Consider the following 23,084-nt stretch of genomic DNA (forward strand, 5'->3'; position numbering starts at 1 on the left):
AAGTAGTATTCTCTTAACATTTCTTTCTGCATACCCATTCACTCTATTTAGTATTTATTCTTTTGTATATATATAGAACAAAATGTATGGATAGCATGGAACAGACAATAGATCTTTATTCCTTTTCATTTTATATTTGTTTCAGTCACTGGATTGTGACCATGCTGGGCCAACATCCTGAAGGGTTCAGTCAAACAAATCGACCTCATACTTTTTCTTTTTTTCTTCTTTTTTTTTTTGAAGTCTAGTAACATACTGTCTGTCTCTTTTGTTGAACCACTCAGTTATGAAGAGATATCATTCATTAGTAAATCCATTTAACTTAATGTAAAAATGTTAATGTGATTCTGTTATTCTTTTACTTGTTTCAGTCATTTGACTGTGGCCATGCTGGAGCACCACCTTGAAAGATGTTAGTCAAATAAATCAACCCCAGGACTTACTTTTTGTAAGCCTAGTACTTATTATATCAGTACTTTTTGCTGAACTGCTAAGTTAAGGGAACATAAACACACCAGCATTGGATGTAAAGCAATGGCAGAGGGTCAAACACAAACATATACATACATATATATATACATATATACATATATATATATTAATAAGAAAATGGAGAAAACCTCAGATCAACAAGCGCATCAATTGGGCCACATTTATAGCCTATTATTTAATACAAAACATAGCATAACATATGATTTAAATGTTATGTCACATAAATGTAATGCCATGTTTTGTATTAAATAATAAGCTATAAATGGGGTCCAATTGATGTGCTTCTTGATCTGAGGTTTTCTCCATTTTCTGATTATTTATATTTGTTTCCTGATAAACTTTTATTTATTCTGTTGTTACCTGTACCCTATGAGCATAGTGTTCCTGCATATCCATGCCCAGAAATAACATGGGGAACGGATACCAATAGTATATTTGAATATTTTATCTCTTAGTCAGTTATAACTGCTCACTCTGCTTACATACATACATATATATATATATATATATATATATATATATATATAAAGTTAATCCAAACAAGAAAGCACAAAAAAAACACAACAACGTGAGGACGTGGAACAAATATAGTATTATTGGACGCTCAGGAAAGAAGGAAAGAAGGAGGGTTTAACGTTTTGAGCGGAGCTCTTCATCGGAAACATAGGAGAAGGAAAGATCCAGAGAAGGGAAGACAGAGGGAAAAAAATCGCCAACGGTACACACGAGGTCACATTTTGAAAGACCGGAAGGAAATATATGAAGAAAACAGAAAATGGAGAAGTACTGATTAACAACAATAGACTTACATCAATTATCATTTATTAATTCAATGCATATAGACTGCGTCTCATCTAACAGCTGTTTCTGCTTCCAATGTTATATGGTATTGCAAAATATTAATCATATTTGGTAATAAAACCGATCTGAAGCAAGGAGCTTCATCAGAGTGAGGAATAAATAGAGAGTCTTTTACTTAACGGCCCAAAGAGACACACAAGCAAAATGGTATGATTACAACCATATTCAACTTTACCCCTTTTCTCTTCTCTCTATTAATTCTTAAAATCTGATGAAGCTCCTTGTTTCAGACTGATTTTATTATCAAATATGATTAATATTTTTACATACTTTGAATATCAATGGCAATACCGTATAACATTTGAAGCAGAAACAACTGTTAAATGAGATGCAATCTATTTGCATTGAATTAATAAATAATAATTGAGGTAAGTCAATTGTTGTTAATTAGCACTTCTCCATTGTCTGTTTTCTTTAAATTTTGATTCCTGATAAACCCATGTTTATCCCTGTCTTTACCTATAACTTATGAACATAATATATTTGCATACGTATGCACATGGTTAAATATAGGTAATATACCGTAATGGATACTTCTATCCCTTAGATGGTTATCTTAACCTCTAACTCAACTAACATATATATATATATATATATATATAATGAACTTCTTCCGTTTCCATCTACCAAATCTACCCACAAGGCTTTGGTTGGTCTGAGGCTATAGTAGAAGTCACTTGCCCAAGGTGCCATGCAGTGGGACTGAACCAAGAAACATGAGGTTGGTAGGCAAACTTCTTACCGCACAGCCTTGCCTGTGCCTAGGTTCTTTCCAACAGGAAACTCAATTCCAGGTTTGGTTCAAAGTGAGATTCATAACATACATCTATCATTCTCAAATGACAGTGTTTATAAGAAATATATCTGTTTGCAATAATACATATTGTCAACAAAAAGAAAAAGAAGTGTCTATGTGAGTGATATTACCCTGAGTTATAAAATGAGTTATTTATATTGTGTCAGCTCTAGGTGTGAATCAATCTAGCATGTAAGTTGCTAGATATTCATGTCTCTTATGCTAATGTGAATGTGTGTGTGTGTGTGACAATGTCAAATATGAACACGTTTGTGTACGTCACTCCACCAAATCTAAATGATATCTATATGGTTGTCTGTATTTTCTCTGTATTCTTCTTATGCCTTGCTAATGCTTCTAAAAATATGGTAACCTTCACTTAAATGTTACCTTGACTTAGCTAAATCTATCCCTACATCACTCCTATTCACCTACCATAGACACAATTAAAGCTACTCCTTTCTCTTGCTTTCTCTCTATCACACACACACACACACTATCATCACCATCACTGAAAAGTCTTGCTTTCCCATTTCTGCCTTTCTTCAACTCTCGTTGTTTATCTCAAGTTCAGCCCTAACTACACAAGCCAATGATCAAGAAATCTTTTCAGCCTTAATCATCAGTCTCTTATATTTTTTTTTTTAGAAAAAAAAAAGAAAAAGGTTATCAAACCAGGTTAGGGGCCTTGTCAAACTGTGATGAGATCTTCTACTGGTACCAAGTAAACCACTACTACCTGTTCCATGCTCAAGTGGTTGCCAACTAAACCAGCTCCCCCACTTGAGTAGCTTGCTACTCATGTGAAGAATATCTGGATACCCAGCAGGACTCGAAACAAGGCCTGTTGAAGAATGGATGAGCTCCCTGTGGGCCAATGGCCTTCCAGTTGGGGAAAGCAATGGCAAACCAAGAAAATACTATGCGAATGTCAGAATGAAGTAATGCTATAGCTTCATCCAATGCAAGAACTTGCATTTAATTGGGAAGACTTTGGTTGTAGTGTCATCAATGTTTTGCAAAAAAGCGTACCATGATGACGATGATGATGACAATCTAGGATCACATTAGTTGATTAATCTATTTTATTTAGGGGCAGGAGTGGCTGTATAGTAAGTAGCTTGCTTACCAACCACATGATTCTGGGTTCAGTCCACTGCGTGGCACCTTGGGCAAGTGTCTTCTACTATAGCTTCGGGCTGACCAAAGCCTTGTGAGTGAATTTGGTAGACGGAAACTAAAAAAAGCCCGTCGTATATATGTATATGTATATATATATGTGTGTGTGTGTGTTTGTGTGTCTGTGTTTGTCCCCCACCAACATCGCTTGACAACCGATGCTGCATCGTAACTTAGCGGTTCAGCAAAAGAGACTGATAGATTAAGTACTAGGCTTACAAAGAATAAGTTCTGGGGTCGATTTGTTTGACTAAAGGCGGTGCTCCAGCATGGCCACAGTCAAATGACTGAAACCAGTAAAAAGAGAGAGAGAGTATTTATGAAGGCATGTGGCTTGGTGGTTAGGATACGCAGCTCACTATCATAAGGTTGTGAGTTCAATTCCTGGCAATGCATTATGTCCTTGAGCAAGACACTTTATTCCATGCTGCTCCAGTTCACTCAGTTGGTAAAAATGAGTAGTACCTATATTTCAAAGGGCCAGCCATGACACATTTTGTGTCACTCCCTGAGAACTATGTTAAAAGTACACATGTCTGTGGAGTGCATAGCCGCATGAATGTTAATTTCATAAGCAGTCTGTCCTGCTGATCAGATCAACTGAAACCCTTGCCATCATAACCGACAGAGTTCCAGTTATTTTAATTTAAGTGAAACTTGACTATGTCTATGATGATGACTACACAGAGGTTCCTTTGATGACTAAGGTATGGTGTAATAATCCAATGAAACCTAGTCATTCCTTGTAGTATCATCATTGAACAGTTATAAAATTTATTCAAATAATCACAGGATCCATACCATTATTTTAACAAAAATCATCAGCACCATAATGCTAATAATAGGGGTCATGGAAGTCACAGAAACAATTACAACTCAACTAATTAGGATGAGATGCAGTTTGGTTTTGTACCCTGTCAACTAGAATGATTAGTCCCTCTGTTTAAAATATCTGGTGAAGTGGAATACAGCCAAGTCACCCATATAGTTAATTGGGTTTACAGGAAGGTATCATACCTGATGAGTGGTGTAGCAGCATTATACAAGGGTAGATGCATTAGAGAGAAGTAATTACAGAGGTATCAAATTACTAGACCAGGTCATGAAAGTTACAGGATTATAGCTCATCAAATTAGGACGAGTTAGGCAAGGTAAGAGGTAGTTTGATTTTGTACCCAGAAGAAGTACTAATGATGTTGTCACTGAGTGCAGCAATGAATTAGTGTGCAGGTAGGAGTATTTGGTACAAAGCCACCTCCCTCAATATTGTACCCCTACTCAGTAGAGGGTTTTGTCTTGTGAGTTACTCAGTTGCTGCTGCCACAAAAAAAAATAAAAATTCCAACCCAGGATATTCTATAAAGTAGTTGACAATAGGAAAGATCCCACTGTAGAAAGAATGGAAGAGTAGATATAGGAGCTCAATGCAGTCTTTAACTCTTCAGATCCCATCAACCTGTCCAATCCATACCTTCATGGAAAACAGACATTAACTGATGATGATGATGATTAAATAAAATAAAAATTGTTTCTGAAAGAAAAAGAAAACATTATCAAAGAAATGGTAACTACTGTTTTGCAAAATAAACTTTTATTAAGTTTTAATAAAAGGTATCTTATCTTGTACAATTTTTTCATAGACTCATTGAGTTCCTTGGAGCTTTCTCAGAAAAACAGTGACACAAGGTAATGCTATTTAGCCTCATGTAAGCACTGTGAAGCAGAAAAAAAAAAGAAAAAAATTCCAAAATACTTCCTAGCTTAAATAATCATTTACCTTTAAAAGAAAGCTAGTATAACTAGAACTAAGTCAATCAATATGTCCCTTTCTGATTTGGCTGTAACCATGACAACCATGCAGAATCTCCCACACTGCTTCAAGAACAATCATGTTTGTGAATGAGGTGTAGCAATTATAAGACATCAGGTAGGTGTCATTACAGATGTGTCATAGAGATCACACTAACTGACTCAAAGTATCAGGTTATCTGTATTAAAAGCTCAGGTATCTGATACTTTTGGCTTCTCAAACATCCCCACAGCAGGTGTGCAATAGTCATCACATCAACCAGGCAAAATATCTAGTTACAATGATTCATACCTTTGATGAAATTACTGATACGAAATATCACAGATGCAGCTGATCATCAGGTTAGTAATACTGGTCAGATGGATCTTGTTGCATTCATTAAATGTGTAAATTTGCTATGGCAATGCTCTAAAAATAAAATAAAATAAAAATAAATAAAGATAGGTACAGGTGTAGTTGTGTAGTAAGAAGCTTGCTTCCCAACCACATGGTTCCAGGTTCAGTTCCACTGGGCAAGTGTTTTCTACTATAAATTTGAGCAAACCAAACCTTGTGAATAGATGTGGTAGACAGAAAAAGAAAGAAGCCCGTCGTGTGTGTGTGTGTATGTGCTTGTGTCTGTATTTGTCTCCCACCACCGCTTGACAGCTGGTATTTGTTTGTTTACATTCTCATAACAGTGGTTCAGTGAAAAGACACTGACAGTGTAAGTACCATGCTTAAAATTGTAAAAATAAAAGTTCTGGGTTGATACATTCGACTACAAATTTTTCAAGGTGGTGCCCCAGTATGTCCATAGCCTAATAACAGAAACATGAAGGATGAAAGAAATTAAAAGGGCATTCGCATTTGATTTAGCTACTAAAGGCACTGAAATTACTTAGTGATAACAGACCAGAGTAGCGTTGTTTAACAGAATGTTACAAGGGCTATTTAGGTGCACCATAGCTTTAAAACAAATTTAATTTAAGGTTTTAAAGATTCCATAGTAGTACTTGAATATCTTGCAAAATATGTCATTCATAAGTTTGCTTATACAAGTGCAATTAATAAAACAAAGAGACAATAGATTTTCTGCTCCTTTTTCCCCTAAAATTTTAACTTTAAAAGATTTTTGTAACTATAAACTTTTAATGTAAAGCACATCAGTAACATTGTGCTTGAACTTCTATCATCAACAGAGTTTAAACAAAGAACCACTAAACTAGAGCTTAGTAGTAGCAGTAGTGGTGTAGTAGTTGTAGTATTAGTAATAATTATTTTCTAATATCAGTTAAAAAGACCCACCCACTACAAAAGACCACGTAAGAAGCACTGCTGTGAGTGCTGGTGCCACTTAAAAAGCACTGGTGATGGTGTTACATAAAAAGCACTAGTGCTTGTTCCACATAAGCACTGGTGATGGTGCCATGTAAAGGACACCCAGTATATGTCTGAATACAGCCAATTTCCTCCAGAAAGAGGGATGTTTAGACAAATAAAAAGAAATCCCAATACAGGATTGATACTTCTTGATACTTATTGAAGGCTAAAAGAAAAGTTAACCTTGTCAGTATTTGAATTCAAAGCAGAGAGAGCTTGAACAAATGCTGCAAGACAATCTATCTAATGCTCTGTCAACTCTGCCAGTTGGCCACCTTTATGAAGCTTCACCACTGTACAATAATGAAATGCACTCCACTGAAGTTTCTTAAATTTCTGAACTTGCTAAATGTATTCGTCTCAATCAATTCTTATGACCTATTCGTCCAAGCCTGTGTTTCTTCTACAAATACAACCTTATATAAATTCAAGCTAAGCATTAACTCTTAATTTCCCAATTAAAGGAAGATATAAAATGAATCAGGGCTTTCACTTTTCTTTAAAGAGTAGTTTTAAAAAAAGGAGCAAATTAATCATGGGATAATCTAAATTTTTCGAGCATCAGTCCCTAAATAGTAGTTCCTTGCCTACTCCTGCACCAGCAGGAAGGAGTTCAAAATTTCTTCTTTCTTGTCGTACACGTAAATTACAATGAGGATACCAAAATTGTCTATGCCACCCAGGTACTGAGAACCCTTGCTATTCCACTGGCATTGCACCATTAACAGAAATGTTGCATCATTAACATTTTGCATAAAATTCAAACTTTGAAATGAAATGGAACTTGATCTCCTTAAAGCAACAACTCCCAAAAATTTGGCCTGTTAAGAATAGGAAAATACTGTTCAACTTACAAACTTTCTGGTGAAGTTTTAAAAGAACTTGGAGTTGCTAGGTCATACCGAAGCCATTTGGCATGTGACATCTCCATCCTTGCTATATTTTTGAGCCATGTAACTTTTATTTATTCTGTGCATATTATTTCAAATTTTGATACTTTGTAAATATAAACTTTTAATGTAAAGCACATCAGTGGGATTTCTTTTTATTTGTCTAAACATCCCTCTTTCTGGAGGAAATTGGCTGTATTCAGACATATACATTTACAGTACTAACAATGAGCTTTATTCTCATTTCTGACAACTGTTTTTATACATATTTTAATTGCCAAATCATATAAGCAGGCTTTTCAAACATTTTGCTTTAATGTTAGCATACTGAAGGATCAAATAACTAAAACTGGCAAAAACATGAAGCTGAGAATGAAAGAATGAATAAACACAATGAATCAAACAATGACTGAAATAATAAAACAGAAAAGATAGGAGTGGCTGTGTGGTAAGTAGCTTGCTTACCAACCACATGGTTCTGGGTTCAGTCCCACTGTGCGGCACCTTGGGCAAGTGTCTTCCACTATAGCCTCGGGCCGACCAAAGCCTTGCAAGAGGATTTGGTAGACGGAAACTAAAAGAAACCTATAGTATATATGTATATGTATATATATATATGTGTGTGTTTGTGTTTGTCCTCCTCAACATCACTCTGACAACTGATGCTGGTGTGTTTACGTTTCCGTAACTTAGCGGTTTGGCAAAAGAGTCCGATAGAATAAGTACTAGACTTACAAAGAATAAATCCTGGGGTCGATTTGCTCGACTAAAGGCGGTGCTCCAGCATGGCCACAGTCAAATGACTGAAACAAGTAAAAGAGTAACAAAATAAAAGAGTAAATGAACTGGATCTAAGTAAATGGAATTACAATGACTTGCACAACACTTGTCCTAAACTGACTGACAATGGTAGTTCAAGACTGATCACAAGTGGAGTGTCTCTCAGCTCATAAGAAACATATAAAATAAGTTTTATTTATATTTAATAACTTATTTTCTCCACATGACTGTATTTTCCAAATCTACACATGTTTGCTTCATTACATTTTGTGCTACACTTGTTCACAAAATAATAACAGTGATTCAATGCACTTTGCTATATTAAGTTCATAACACATGTCACATGAAGCATCAAATTCATCACAGATCAATGACTTCAACAAGTAAAAGATAGATTGTAAGGCAATCAAACTATATAATAATATACCTTTATCTTTTATTTTTTACTTCTTTCAGTCAAGCCTGTTATTTGTTCTATCAGTCTCTTTTGCTGAAGCACTGAGTTATAGGGACATAAACAAACCAACACAAGCTGTCAAATAGTGGTAGTGGACAAACAAAGACACACACACAATGGAGTTCTTTCAGTCTCCATCTACCAAATCCATTCACAAAGCTTTGATTGACCTTAGGCTGTAGTAGAAAACATTTGCTCAAGGTGCCATGCAGTGAAACTGAAACCAGAACTATGTGGTTGGGAAGGAAACCATTTAACACACACCCATGCCATTGTATTAATTTAATTCATTTAAATTCTGTTGTCTTCCCTGCCTTGCTTGATCAGAGTCAGCAACTAAGAAAATGGTTGCTGCTTCTTATGACCAGAGTAAAGAAAAAAGGAGTAATGGATAAAAATAGGATATTATGATTGACTGCTGAATGTATCCTGCTTCATGCTCAAAATTTTTGAGTCGTATCATTGACTCAATTTAAGGTGCTGCACTAACTCGATGCTGATCATGCACTCTTTTAGTCTTAATACTTATTTTTGCCAACTGAGTAGACAGGACCAATATAAAATAAAGTGTCATGCCCACAGATACAACATGATTCTCACACTGGGAATTGAACTCATAACCTTATGATTGAGATTTCAGTTGCCTAACTACTAAGCCACCTGTCTTCTCAGCATGGGTATAATTTTAATCTGTTAAAATTTCTTGGTTTACAACATCATGTATGTCAGCATCAACTTGACAACCATAACAGATTTTTATGGAGAATTATTCTTCTGGATGCCTTTGTGTGTTGTGTTTGTTGTTTAGTCCCACTTCAGTTCTGATTGAACAGACCTCTTATCAAAGGCTTTGCACCTATGCTATTCTGTTTTCTTGAATAACCATGAGTATATTGTCTATCCACTGTACTAAAAAGTTAACAGTCTACTGGATTTTTTTTTCTTTTTCTCTTTTCAAAACCTGGAAAAGGAGTGTTTATAAAAAGACAATTCTGTAAAAAGAAGCACTGAAATCCACTGGATAAATGTATACACTTCATTACCTAGAGCTATGAAGCATACCATGTATAGTGCATACATCCAATAGCAATTGTTAATGCTTGTTAACATACTGGTTGTGTGTGTAAAACTAATTATTTTTAAAAGCAACCAATTTTAAATGTGCAAGTTACATTACTGAAGAAATATGTTTATACTGATAAAAAAAACTCCAGTACCCAACCTTAGAATAAAAGTATGGATATAAAAAAGAGAAGTGTAGCTTATGGTTGACTAAAATGAATCCATATTTAAACTTCAACCCTTTAGCATTCAGATTACTCTGACAAATATAATGCTTATTCATTCATGTGGTTTTGAATCAATCATGCATTATCTCATATATTTGAGAATTTCACAATGTAACTGCTTATGCTTTAGAATGATATTGTATGGTAGGTGTGAGAGGCCTTATCTGGTCAGTATGAACACAAAACAGGTACAATATTTGGGCCAGATATGGCTGGTTTAAAAGCTGAAGGGTTTAGTCATAAGAGGTATGAAAATATTAAATATTTTACTGGTTTTCACTATATAATGCATGTGGTGGGTTATAGTATATTTGAGTTCACATTGTACTCATGTGAATATGGAAAAAAAACATATAAAAATAATTCAGTGACCTCACTGCTGCTGTTGCCATATAAAAAGCACCCAATACACTCTGTTAAATAGTTGGCATCAGGAATGGTATTGAGCTGTAGAAACCATGCCAAAATAAACAAGAGTTTGGAGCAGTCTTCTGATTTGCCATTTCCTATCAAACTGTCTTAATCATAGCAGTATAAAAAACAGTAGTTGAGTGATAATGATGAATGATAATGATGACATGTATATATGTATGCCCAAATTCTTCAAATACACTGACTTAACTTTTCTTTTAGGTGCAGGCATGGCTACATGGCTAAAAGAAGCTTGCTTGCAACCATGTAGTCTTGGGGTCACTTGCACTGTGTAACACCTTGGACAATCATCTTCTTTAGTCATGGGTTGACCAAAACTTTATGAGTAGATTTAGTAAATGGAAACTGAAAAAAGCCTGTTTTTGTGCGCACACACACACACACACACACACACACACATATATGTATGTATATATATCTCTTATTATAAAAGGCAGATTTTATCTGCCTCCCTTTGGGAGTTATACAAATCTACAATATAGGATTTCTTCAATTACAATTTACCTAGCATTTTTGAGAGTACAATGCATCGCGTCATGCCAGGTCCAGTTTTTAAAATTTAAACTCCAATTAAGCAAAATTTACAGAAAACTCACATTCTGGTGTGTGTGTCAAATGCTTTTCTTAGTCTGGTTTACACCACACGCAAACGCACACACACAGTGGGCAACGAATAAAATGAAAGTAAATAGCGACAGAGTGATTTGAGGAAGACTAAAGTGAAAGTATTCTGTCTATGACGCTGATAGATACATGAGTAAAATGTATGGGAAGCTAAGAGCTAAGAGTGAAAATGTTCTTGGAAGAGAGTAATTAGTAATAAAGTAAACATACACTCATACATACATACATACATACATACATACATACATACACACACACACATACATACATACATACACACATACATACATACACACACATACATACACACACATACATACATACACACATACATACATACATACACACATACATACATACATACATATACATACATACATACATATACATACATACATACACACACACACACACACACACACATATATGTATGTATATATATCTCTTATTATAAAAGGCAGATTTTATCTGCCTCCCTTTGGGAGTTATACAAATCTACAATATAGGATTTCTTCAATTACAATTTACCTAGCATTTTTGAGAGTACAATGCATCGCGTCATGCCAGGTCCAGTTTTTAAAATTTAAACTCCAATTAAGCAAAATTTACAGAAAACTCACATTCTGGTGTGTGTGTCAAATGCTTTTCTTAGTCTGGTTTACACCACACGCAAACGCACACACACAGTGGGCAACGAATAAAATGAAAGTAAATAGCGACAGAGTGATTTGAGGAAGACTAAGTGAAAGTATTCTGTCTATGACGCTGATAGATACATGAGTAAAATGTATGGGAAGCTAAGAGCTAAGAGTGAAAATGTTCTTGGAAGAGAGTAATTAGTAATAAAGTAAACATACACTCATACATACATACATACATACATACATACATACATACACACACACATACATACATACATACACACATACATACATACACACACATACATACACACACACATACATACATACACACATACATACATACATACACACATACATACATACATACATATACATACATACATACATATACATACATACACACACACACACACACACACACATACACACACACACAGTATTGAAGCTTGAGAACAATCAGATACATTTGCAACACATCTGTTGAAAATATTATTGTTCACACACATACATATACATATATACATACAGACAGACAGACACACACACACATGATCCAGCATGGCCACAACCTCAAGGCTGAAACATATAAAAGAATAACAGAATATAAATGTGTGCAAAGTACAAGAAATATTAATGCAGTATATGGGGATTGGACGATAAGCGTAAGGCAGTGTCAATGGTGGTTCCAGAAATCCCGAGCCATAAACTACAGCCTAGAAGACGAGCCTCATCCTGAAAGATCTGTAGAACTCGACAAGGACATCCTGAAAACCCTGGTGGAACAAAATATCATTGTAACTGTTGAGGAACTAGCAGAGAAGCTTGGATTTGGTCATTCAACCATTCATTGACACCTGTGTGCTATCGGAAAAGTCAGCAAATTGGGTCAATGGGTTCCTCACGAACTTTCCGAGTCTAATTGCATGCAGAGAGTGAATGTATGCTTTTCTTTGCTGTCATATCTCACCACTACTGCGCTATGTATATCTATATATATAAAACTGTAGTTGTGTGAGTGTCTGTCCCCTTCGATTTAGATTCCTAACTACTCCCACATTTTGCGGTACAGTTTAACCAAATTCGGGTAGCTTATAGTCGTGATTCATATTGAGCCCGTCTGAATATTAGCGCGCGTCTACGATGAGTCTACGATTTAAAAAATAATTTAACATCATTTTTTATTCCATTTTAATGCATAATTTTTCGTGTGTCGATGGCGGCGGAGTTGGCGTCCACGCTCACACCTGCACCTGTGGGGAAGGGAGTGTAAGGAAATCAACGTCGTAATGCGTTGTCAAGGAGACCAGTGTTCTTTTAGAACAACGACTTCATGGCTTGAAGACACCAAAACAGAAATGGCTAAGAAAGCGTCTACATGAGTCTACGATTTAAAAAAAAATTTACCATCGTTTTTTTTCCATTTTAATGCATTTTTTCGCTATTATATAAGGGAAGTAACTCTCTAAAAATGTCTACGATGAGTCAACGATTTAAAAAAAAATTTACCATCATATTTTTCCATTTTAATGCATTTTTTGCTATTTTTTGGCTATAACTCTCTAAAAATGCTTATATAGTTATTTCCCTTACAAACCCGAGCAACACCGGGCGATACTGCTAGTATATATATATATATATATATATATATATATATATATATTCTTATATATCTATACACACACACAGAGCTGTCTTAGCAGTACCAAAGGCTCCAAGGCAAATCAATGTACAGGGCCCCTACGTCTATTTACTGACAGTAAACCACAAAATACATACAGGGGTTGGACAAAATAATGGAAAAACCTAATATCATAGCATCATAATATTGAAATACCTGTAAAACTGTCAGAAGCTTGTTTACTTTTTATGTTTTTTGATTTATTATTAGTGTTGCTTAATATTTTTTGCTAAAATTGCTGTTTCTTTTCAGATATCATCAGAAAAGGGTAATTAAAATTCATTAAAATGACAGATCTATTGGACTTTCAAACAGGTCAAATTGTTGGTGCTCATATGGCAGGTGCTAGCATAATGAAAACAACCGAAATGTTTGATGTATCAAGAAGTACTATCTCAAAAGTAATGACAGCCTTTGAGAAAGAGGGAAAAACCTCCTTATCGAAACAAAACTCCGGAAGAAAACCAAAACTTTTAGATGGGAACTGTCAGACTCTTACATGAATTGTTAGAAAGAATCACAAAAGTACAGCTCCCAAAATTACTGCAGAGCTTAATGACCACCTCAAGAACCCAGTTTCTACAAAAACTGTTTGCTGGGAGCTGCACAAGGCTGGATTTCATGGGAGGGCTTCAATCAGAAAACCAATACTCTCAAAAACAAATGTTGCAAAGCATTTAGAGTGGACTAAAAACCTACAGAATTGGTCCCTAGATCAGTGGAAGAATGTTATTTTCTCGGATGAGTCATCCTTTACCCTATTTCCGACCACCGGCCGAGTATACATGTGGAGACAGTCGAAAAAAGTATTTGACCCAGACTGCCTTCTTCCAACTGTTAAACATGGAGGAGGATCTGTGATGATCTGGGGTGGGAGCTATATCTTGGAAATCTGCCAGCCCAATGGTTTGCTTTCATGGCACAATTAATAACCAAGACTATTTAAACATTTTATCTGATCAAATTCATCCTATGATTGCGGAACTATTTCTGGAGGGAAACACAGTCTTTCAGGATGATAATGCACCAATTCACACAGCGAAAGTTGTTACTGAATGGCACAAGGAACATTCTAGTGAAGTTGAACATCTTATCTGGCCGCCACAGTCCCCAGATATCAAAATTATTGAACATTTATGGTGCATTTTAGAAAACAAGTAAGGAGCCAATATCCTCCATGATCATCACTACAAGAACTGGAGACTGTTTTAGCTGAAGAATAGACAAAAATTCCTTTGGAAATAATTCAAACTTTGTACGAGTCCATACCTCATAGAATTCAAGCTGTAAATACTGCCAAAGGCGGTTCTACTCTATATTAAAATAAATTTGTTTGAAATTTTAAGGTATTTCCGTTATTTTGTCCAACCCCTGTAGATCAGAATAGAACAAACAGACCCATGAGGCTCCTAGGCAACTACCCACTATACCTACACCTTAAACCAGCCCTGTGTGTGTGTGTGTGCATGCATGGACATCTCATGATGGTTGCAAATGATTATCACCATCATACAAGTGATGTTTTTGTGTCTTCAGTATTCCTTCAAGAAAAAAAGTACATGTTTGATTAAAACCCTAAAAGATGGCACCCTAGCATGGCCACAGTCTTATGACTGAAACAAGTAAAAAATAAAAATATCAGATGACAATCATGTTGGGTTCTAGTTTTCAGTGCACCAGTCACTCTTTCACAGCATTTCCGCTAGCAAGTTATTCTATGTGTGAAAGTAATGTTGTTGAATGCATACATTTTTTAACCTCCTTGACATCTGGTACAAAACTGAAGCTACTTTTACAAATAAGACATCCTTTTACATAAATGACTTCTGAAATTAATTAAACTAAGTTAATTAACTTTTTTTCTATATAGTTTTTATATGTTTTGTCAACAGAATGCCATTCCTTAAAATGCTTGTAGATGTTTAGTGATTTCAGCTTTGTTTATGTGTGTCATGTAAATAATACCTTAATATTTTGCAAATATAAAAATAATGTAATGCTGTAAATGTACATGTTGAACATAAATGTTTTATTTGCAAAAGTCACTATCGTTTTGTAAAGTGTTGTCCAACAGGCACAGGAGTGGCTGTGTGGTAAGTAGCTTGCTAACCAACCACATGGTTCCGGGTTCAGTCCCACTGCATGGCACCTTGGGCAAGTGTCTTCTACTATAGCCTCGGGCCGACCAAAGCCTTGTGAGTGGATTTGGTAGACGGAAACTGAAAGAAGCCCGTCGTATATATGTATATATATGCGTGTGTGTGTTTGTGTGTCGGTGTTTGTCCCCCTAGCATTGCATGACAACCGATGCTGGTGTGTTTATGTCCCCGTTACCTAGCGGTTTGGCAAAAGAGACCGATAGAATAAGTACTGGGCTTACAAAAGAATAAGTCCCGGGGTCAAGTTGCTCGATTAAAGGCGGTGCTCCAGCATGGCTGCAGTCAAATGACTGAAACAAGTAAAAGAGAGTAAAATAGTAACATGTACACATTTAACCCATTAGCATCTAATCCAGCCATACCTGGTCAAATATTCTATTCATTTTATGATCAACTGGACAGATCTGGCCTCTCACACATACCCTACAATGTCATTCTAAAAATAAACAATCACATCAATGAAATCTTGAAGCTACAAGATAATGCATGATTAATTCAAAACAATGTGAATATATATAAGCAATACACTTGACAGAGTAATGTGAATGCTAAAGAGTTAATAGCATGCTCTTTCTCACTCTCTTTCCTCTTCTCTCCCTGTCTCATATGTATGTATATATATATATATATATATATATATATATGGGTATATATATATATATATATATATATATACCCATATATGCATGTATATATACATGTAGAGGTAGGTACGTACATATATGTATATATGTATATATGCATATGTTTTATTTATTTATTAATTTATTATATATATATATATATATATATATATATATATATATATATATATGGGATGGTCATAACTGGAAAGCCTTTCTCTAACATATGCTCTGTCAGGGTTTATCAGAAGTTGAACAATAAATCCACACACACACACATTGAACTACGGCTGTGTGAAGGCACAGGTGTAACTGTTACGTAAGAAATTTTGCTTTCCAACCACATGGATCCAAGTTCAGTTCCACTTCACAGCACCTTGAACAAGTGTTTTCTTCTACAGCCCAGGGGCAACTAAGACCTGTGAGAAGCCCATTACATATATATCTGTTTGTGTGTATCACCATGATCGGCTGCTAGTCACTAAAGCTTTTTTTTATTCTCTCTCTGTTTATTTTCTCATGTTCCTTTCTGTTGAAGAGCCTTGGTTCGAAACATAAAAGACTTTCTCACCTTCCTGAGCGTTAAACAAATACACCATTTTGTTGTTTACACACCTGTCTCCGTCTTTTGTTTTTTTTATAAATTCCAACTATATATGTATATTTTTCTTTTATTCTTTTATTTGTTCCAGTCATTTGACAGTGGCCATGCTGGACCACCACCTTTAGTCAAACAAATCAACCCCAGGACTTATTCTTTGTAACCCTAGTACTTATTCTATTGGTCTCTTGTGATGAACCACTAAGTTATATATATATATATATATCACAGTGACTGACCAGGCTATCAGATGTTGCTACACATTGCTGGTCACAATGCGCTTCGCATTGTTTTAGCCTTCAAATGACGCCACCCTGCTGGCTAAGCGAGGAGGCCAACAGAAGAAAGAGAGAGAGAAAGTTGTGGTGAAAGTGTACAGCAGGGATCGCCACCACCCCTGCTGGAGCGTCATGGAGCTTTAGGTGTTTTCGCTCAATAAACACTCACAATGCCCGGTCTGGGAATCAAAACCGCGAGTCCGCCGCCCTAACCACTAGGCCATTGCGTCTCCACACACACACACACATACATATATATACATACATATATATATATATATAAAATACTCATTAAGTAGAGGATATCATCAACAAGTGAAAAACACACGAGAGATAAGTACAGGACAAAATACCAAAACAAGATAACTCGCTTGTCAGTTGTCGACTGTTTCACTACTCCCTATTTCATGCTTTTAACAACAATATAGGAAAACTTCATGAGACAGCAGCATCCAGAAATTTTAAAAATATAAAATTTGTGGAGAGTTAGGGCCTCGAATGAACAAACAACAGAATGGACATAGAAAGTAAATAATCGACAAAGACAATCATTAAGGGCCGTTGGGTCAAGATGAATTTTAATGGGTAACGCCTTGGGAGAAATTTTCAATGGAAATAGAATAAGTAGAAAAAAAAAGAAAATAGTTGGAATAAAAAATGTCAGTAGACAAGAGAAATGATGTCCAGGCTGGTAGATTGCATCATATATATATATATTGCATACATACTTATGAATAAAATCCATTAATAATCTTTGTCAGTAGCCAGCATGTAAAAACACCATACAGGTAAAAATTTATATATATATATATATATATATATATATCATATGTATATATATGCATGTATGTTTGTATATATATGTGTGTGTGTGTGTGTATGCATGAATGTGTTTGTGCACGTGTGTGTGTTTCCTTCACCACCGCTTGACAACTGGTGCTGGTTAGATTGCTTACATAACTTAGTGGTATGACAATTAGACGGGTAGAATATATACCAGGCATAAAAAAGAAAAAAAAAACGAAGCACAGAGGTCAATTTGTCCAAATAAAACTCTTTAAGAAGTTGTCCCAGCATAGACACAGTCCAATGACTGAAGTATGATAAAAGATTGAAGATAAAAGATATCTACCAAGTAAATTAAATTTTGAATGAAATCAACATTTTTTTTTCTTGACAATTGCTCTTAGTTTAAGAAATCAATTTACATTTACAGAAATACCACCACTACTACTACTACTACTACTACTACATTATTGCCCTTCACAACAAATTTGTTATTTGACAATTGACAAATACCAATGACAGTTGAATTTCTAAGGTCATATTTTCATTTATACTGAGGCAGCATGTGGCATTTTGCAGTCAGGCAGAACAAACACTAAACATACATACATACACACAATACAGCTATTATAATTACTCATGAAGCTATTATATCTATTTACTTACTTACACACACACAAAAAGAACAAGCAATGATGCGCGCACGTGCGCGCGCGTGTGTGTGTGTGTAAGGATAAGTTAGTGAGAGAGAAAAAAAGTGAGTGTATATGGTGAGGTTTTTCTGCATATTAAATATAGACAAAATGAAATACAAACATAATTTCAATAGTTACATAAAACTACACACTCATATGTAATATGTATGCTTGCGTGTTTGTTAGTGAGTGTATACACAAACACATACACAAACACATATACATGTGTGCATATATAAACATTAATATAGATACTCATATATGTGTGTATATACATAAATACATATAAATTCACAATCCCAAGACTGACAAAGTATCCAGTACAATTGATTGTATTGTAATGTCTGTGTGTGTGTGTGTGTGTGTGTGCACGCATTTGCGTGTATCTTTTATATTTTACTTGTTTCAGTTGACTGTGGCCATGCTGGAGGACCACTCTGAAAGGTTTTAGTTGAACAAATCAACCCCAGGACTTTTTTTAAAGCCTGGCACCTATTCTATCGGTCTATTTTGCTGAACTGCTAAATTATAGGGATGTAAACTCACTAACACTGGTTGTCGTGGTGATGGGGGACAAACACAGAAATATATATATATATATATACTTTATTTAAAAGCACCAGAAATTCAACAAAACTTGTTACTCGGAGTAACAAAGGGGTAGAGTAATATGCTTTATTTAAAAGCAGCAGAAATTCAACAAAACTTGTTACTCGGAGTAACAAGTTTTGTTGAATTTCTGCTGCTTTTAAATAAAGTATATTACTCTAACCCTGGTATTTGAGTACTCTTTTTTCCACCTTGTTTCACATTTATGTGTTTACTCCGGTATATATATATATATATATATATATACATACATACATACATACATACATACACAAAGGGTCAAAGGGCTTCTTTCAGTTTCCATCTACCAAATCCATTCACAAGGCTTTGGTCAGCCCAAGGCTATAGTAGAAGACACTTGACAAGGTGTCATGCAGTGGGAACTATGTGGCTGGAAAGCAAGCTTCTCAAGACACAACCATATTTGTATGAGAAAGACAGACTTAGACACAGACACAGGTACACACATAACTGTAAGACTGAGAAATTTGTTTCAGGCTCAGTTCCATGGAGCAGCACCATGAGCAAGTGTCTTTTGTGACAGTCTCAGGTTAACCAGAACCTTATGAATGGATTTTGGTATATGTGCACATGTATGCATGTGTATTTGTGTATGTGCATTTTTGCTTACATCTGCAGCTATTTATTCAAGAGTCTTTCAAGTAGCAATGATGTTGGTACTTCTGTCAATATAGCAGGTAAGCGGGGTCACTCCGAAAAGCTCTATCTGTGACAATTTCATCTCAATCGAAGGAGAGGGGCTTTCTCCGTCCGGGTTGCGGATCTGTGGAATAAGCTGCCGGACGAGATAATGAAGATGCCGACGACCGCTCTGTTCAAAGTCTCTCTTGACCAGAAATGGCCTGAACTCTTTGCATGAACACCCCTGTACATAACTCCATGTCGCCCTACATGGCCTTACTTTTTGCTTTTTGAGCCAAAAAATTAACTTGATTTAACTTAACTTAACTATCTGGCTGGAAAATAATTGCCAAACACCATGTTCCTCTAATCTACGGCTATTATGGAAAAACAAACATATGGAAACATACATGCATTGCAATATAGAGGACTGTGCTGGTACGGTCATTTAATGCTTATGGATGAAGACAGTTGCATCAAGAGGTGCAGATGGAACATGTGGTAGGGGTAGACCCAGTAGAGGATAACAAGGGATGGAAACTCCTGGTGGTTTGCTATACTTGAAATTGCACATATTTTCACATGTATTTTATTAGACTCTTCCACATCAGTTTTGGTTTTTAAGAGGAATTTAAAAAAAAGTTTTATAGGCGTAGGAGTGGCTGTGTAGTAAGTAGCTTGCTTACAAACCACATGGTTCTGGGTTCAGTCCTACTGTGTGGCACCTTGGGCAAGTGTCTTCTACTATAGCCTCGGGCCGACCAAAGCCTTGTGAGTGGATTTGGTAGATGGAAACTGAAAGAAGTCTGTCGTATGTATGTGTGTGTGTGTATAAGTTTGTGTGTCTCTGTTTGTCCCCCCAACATCGCTTGACAACCGATGCTGGTGTGTTTGCATCCCCGTCACTTAGCAGTTCGGCAAAAGAGACCGATAGAATAAGTATTAGGCTTCCAAAGAATAAGTCCTGGGGTCGATTTGCTCAACTAAATGCGGTGCTCCAGCATGGCCACAGTCAAATGACTGAAACAAGTAAAAGAGTAAAGGGTAAAAGAGTCTTAAATATGTTTGCTGAGACTGATATAAAGTCAGATAAATTGAGTGAAGCTAGGTTTATTTTATCTTACCAATTAATTTCTTTAAAAAAAAAAGTGATGTAAATTAAGTTATGTCTGTATATGCTAGCAAGTCATCCCCAATTTTGAGTAACAGCAGTAAAAGTTAACAATGGAACAGCACTCTAGCAAAACTTTTTTTACTTGTCATTTAATGGTTAGGTCAGGAGGAAAAGGGCTGCACCCACAACCTTCCCAGGTCTCTAACGTTGGCAAGATAGTTTTTCTAATTTTGAATATCACAAAAGAAGGCAGGGTCCATAATACATTATATACTTCATTCATACTGTCTAGACCAGTCATTCTCAACTGGGGTCAATATGACCCTTGGGGTCCACATTAGATTTTGTTGTTATAACCTATGTGCAATAAATTGGTTATACTTTTACAATACATAAAATATTTCAATAATTTTTTTTATGCAACTCCTAACAATATTTAATTGCAAAAAAAATATAATAGGAGTACAGTAAATCTATTAAAACCTCTAATGTATATTTATGATATCATAAGTAGATAACTCAATTAAGGTATTAAAGATTTTTTTTACAAGAATATACATAACAAGATCGTTTTAATTTTAAGTTTTGTCATATAAATGAATTGAGTGAAATTAAGAACTAAAGTATGACTAAAGTGAAATAGTTATTAAACACTGATTTCTTCTGGTTAGTCACAAGAATAATTTTTGTTGGGGTATATTGAATTAAGTATGTTAACAGTATGTTATCAACCCTGCCAGAAAAGCAAAAACTCCAGTGTGAAACAATACCAAATATTAATAATTCAATTTTTCTTTTCTTTTTGTTTTCATTTATAAATTTCAAATTAATTAAATTAAGGTGTGTGTTTATACAGGAAAACCAAAAACAGAGTGAAAAATTGAAAAACAAATTAAGATTATAATATGAATTCAAAACAAAATTTAATAATAAAATCCTGAAATATAATTTGAAAATAATTAATAAAATCTCATTTTCTTTTCTGTATTGGTGAATTATATAACTTCAGCTTAAAACCCAAATTACCACCTCCACCACCAGCACAACTGAAACTGCCACCAGATATATGACAGACTGTTATGAATTTGTATTATTAGGAACACTCACAGTCCCTTAGGTTACAATAACACCATTCAAAGATTTAATCTTTGCTTTTATATAATTTAATTTAGGCAAGTTAACTTGGTGCAGTTCAAGTTGTTGTTGTGTGATGTTTATCCACCATGTCAGTCCTGATATAGAAAACCTATGACCAAAGTTATCTAACCATGACCATCATGTCTTTTATTCTTTGTCTTTTCTTTATTGTATTTCAGACAGTCTACTTAAGAACAATGTGTTGCTCATTTTCTTTAAAGATGGCATGGTGGGATTTGATGAAAATTTATTTCTTTACTGTTTAGTCACAGAGAGAAATGCCATGTTCCTCATATTTCAAGAGCCTCCAGGACTGGCAGATGGAAGAGAGGAAGCTATCCTTAAACTGGTGACCTAGCTTGAGTGCTTACAGTGTTACAAGGCTGGCCCTTTGAACTACAGGTAGAACTTACTTTTGCCAGGGGAGTGAACTGGAGCAATGAGAAATAAAGTGTCTTGCTTAAGGAAACAATGCACCACCAGGAAACAAACTCTTGCTGTTACAACCATGAGCTAAACACCCTAGCCACTAAGCCACATACTTTCTTTCAGAAGAACAACAACTGTTGTATTATCAGTCCATCTCTCCCAACCTCTGTTATTGCTACCATAAGAATCTAAGGGTGCACAGGAACTGGGCAGTGCAGAAAATGTGGTACTTATAGCCTAACCTAATGGTTCACTACTATATGGCCCTCAGCTAAGAGACAAGGTGTAATTGGAAAAATAAATTCATAGTTCATGCCTCATTGTCTGGCTGACTACTGGTGTACCTAAGTGCTGCTTTATCTGTACTGACTTGGAGGCTACACAACAAGAACAATTGAGAAGTATGGAAAACAAACTGTAGCTTGGTGGGATTCTAACACACAATGTAAAAGCATAAAAATGCTATCAAGAAATTTTGTTCAATGCTCTATGGCTTCTCCCATCCACTGGCAATGTAAATTTAATAATGTAAACTTTATTGGTGAAATTTATGCATTATTGTGTTTAACTTTTGTCCCAATTGCAATTTACTTAAGAGCATGACACTTCGATATCTAGCATCACTCAGAAAATCACATCAAATCTAAGAGACTAACTACTTCAACCCAAATGGATTCTAGCCATGATTTAGAAATATACCAATTTATTTAAGAGCAC

General features: G+C 35.4%; 1 protein-coding gene across 7 annotated transcripts in view; it reads right to left on the minus strand.

The window, feature by feature from the left end:
• Positions 1-23,084, minus strand: part of LOC115212306 (leucine-rich repeat-containing G-protein coupled receptor 4-like) — an 85,318-nt gene that overhangs the window by 38,130 nt on the left and 24,104 nt on the right. The window contains exon 2 of one of the 7 annotated variants that reach the window (XM_036503435.1): positions 5,430-5,546. The exons of the other annotated variants lie outside the window; for them this stretch is intronic. The gene's annotated coding sequence lies outside the window, so the exon portion shown is untranslated. The remainder of the gene's footprint in view (positions 1-5,429; positions 5,547-23,084) is intronic. 7 annotated transcript variants of the gene reach the window in all.

Source organism: Octopus sinensis, linkage group LG5 (assembly GCF_006345805.1).
Source record: "Octopus sinensis linkage group LG5, ASM634580v1, whole genome shotgun sequence".
Classification (NCBI taxonomy): domain Eukaryota; kingdom Metazoa; phylum Mollusca; class Cephalopoda; order Octopoda; family Octopodidae; genus Octopus; species Octopus sinensis.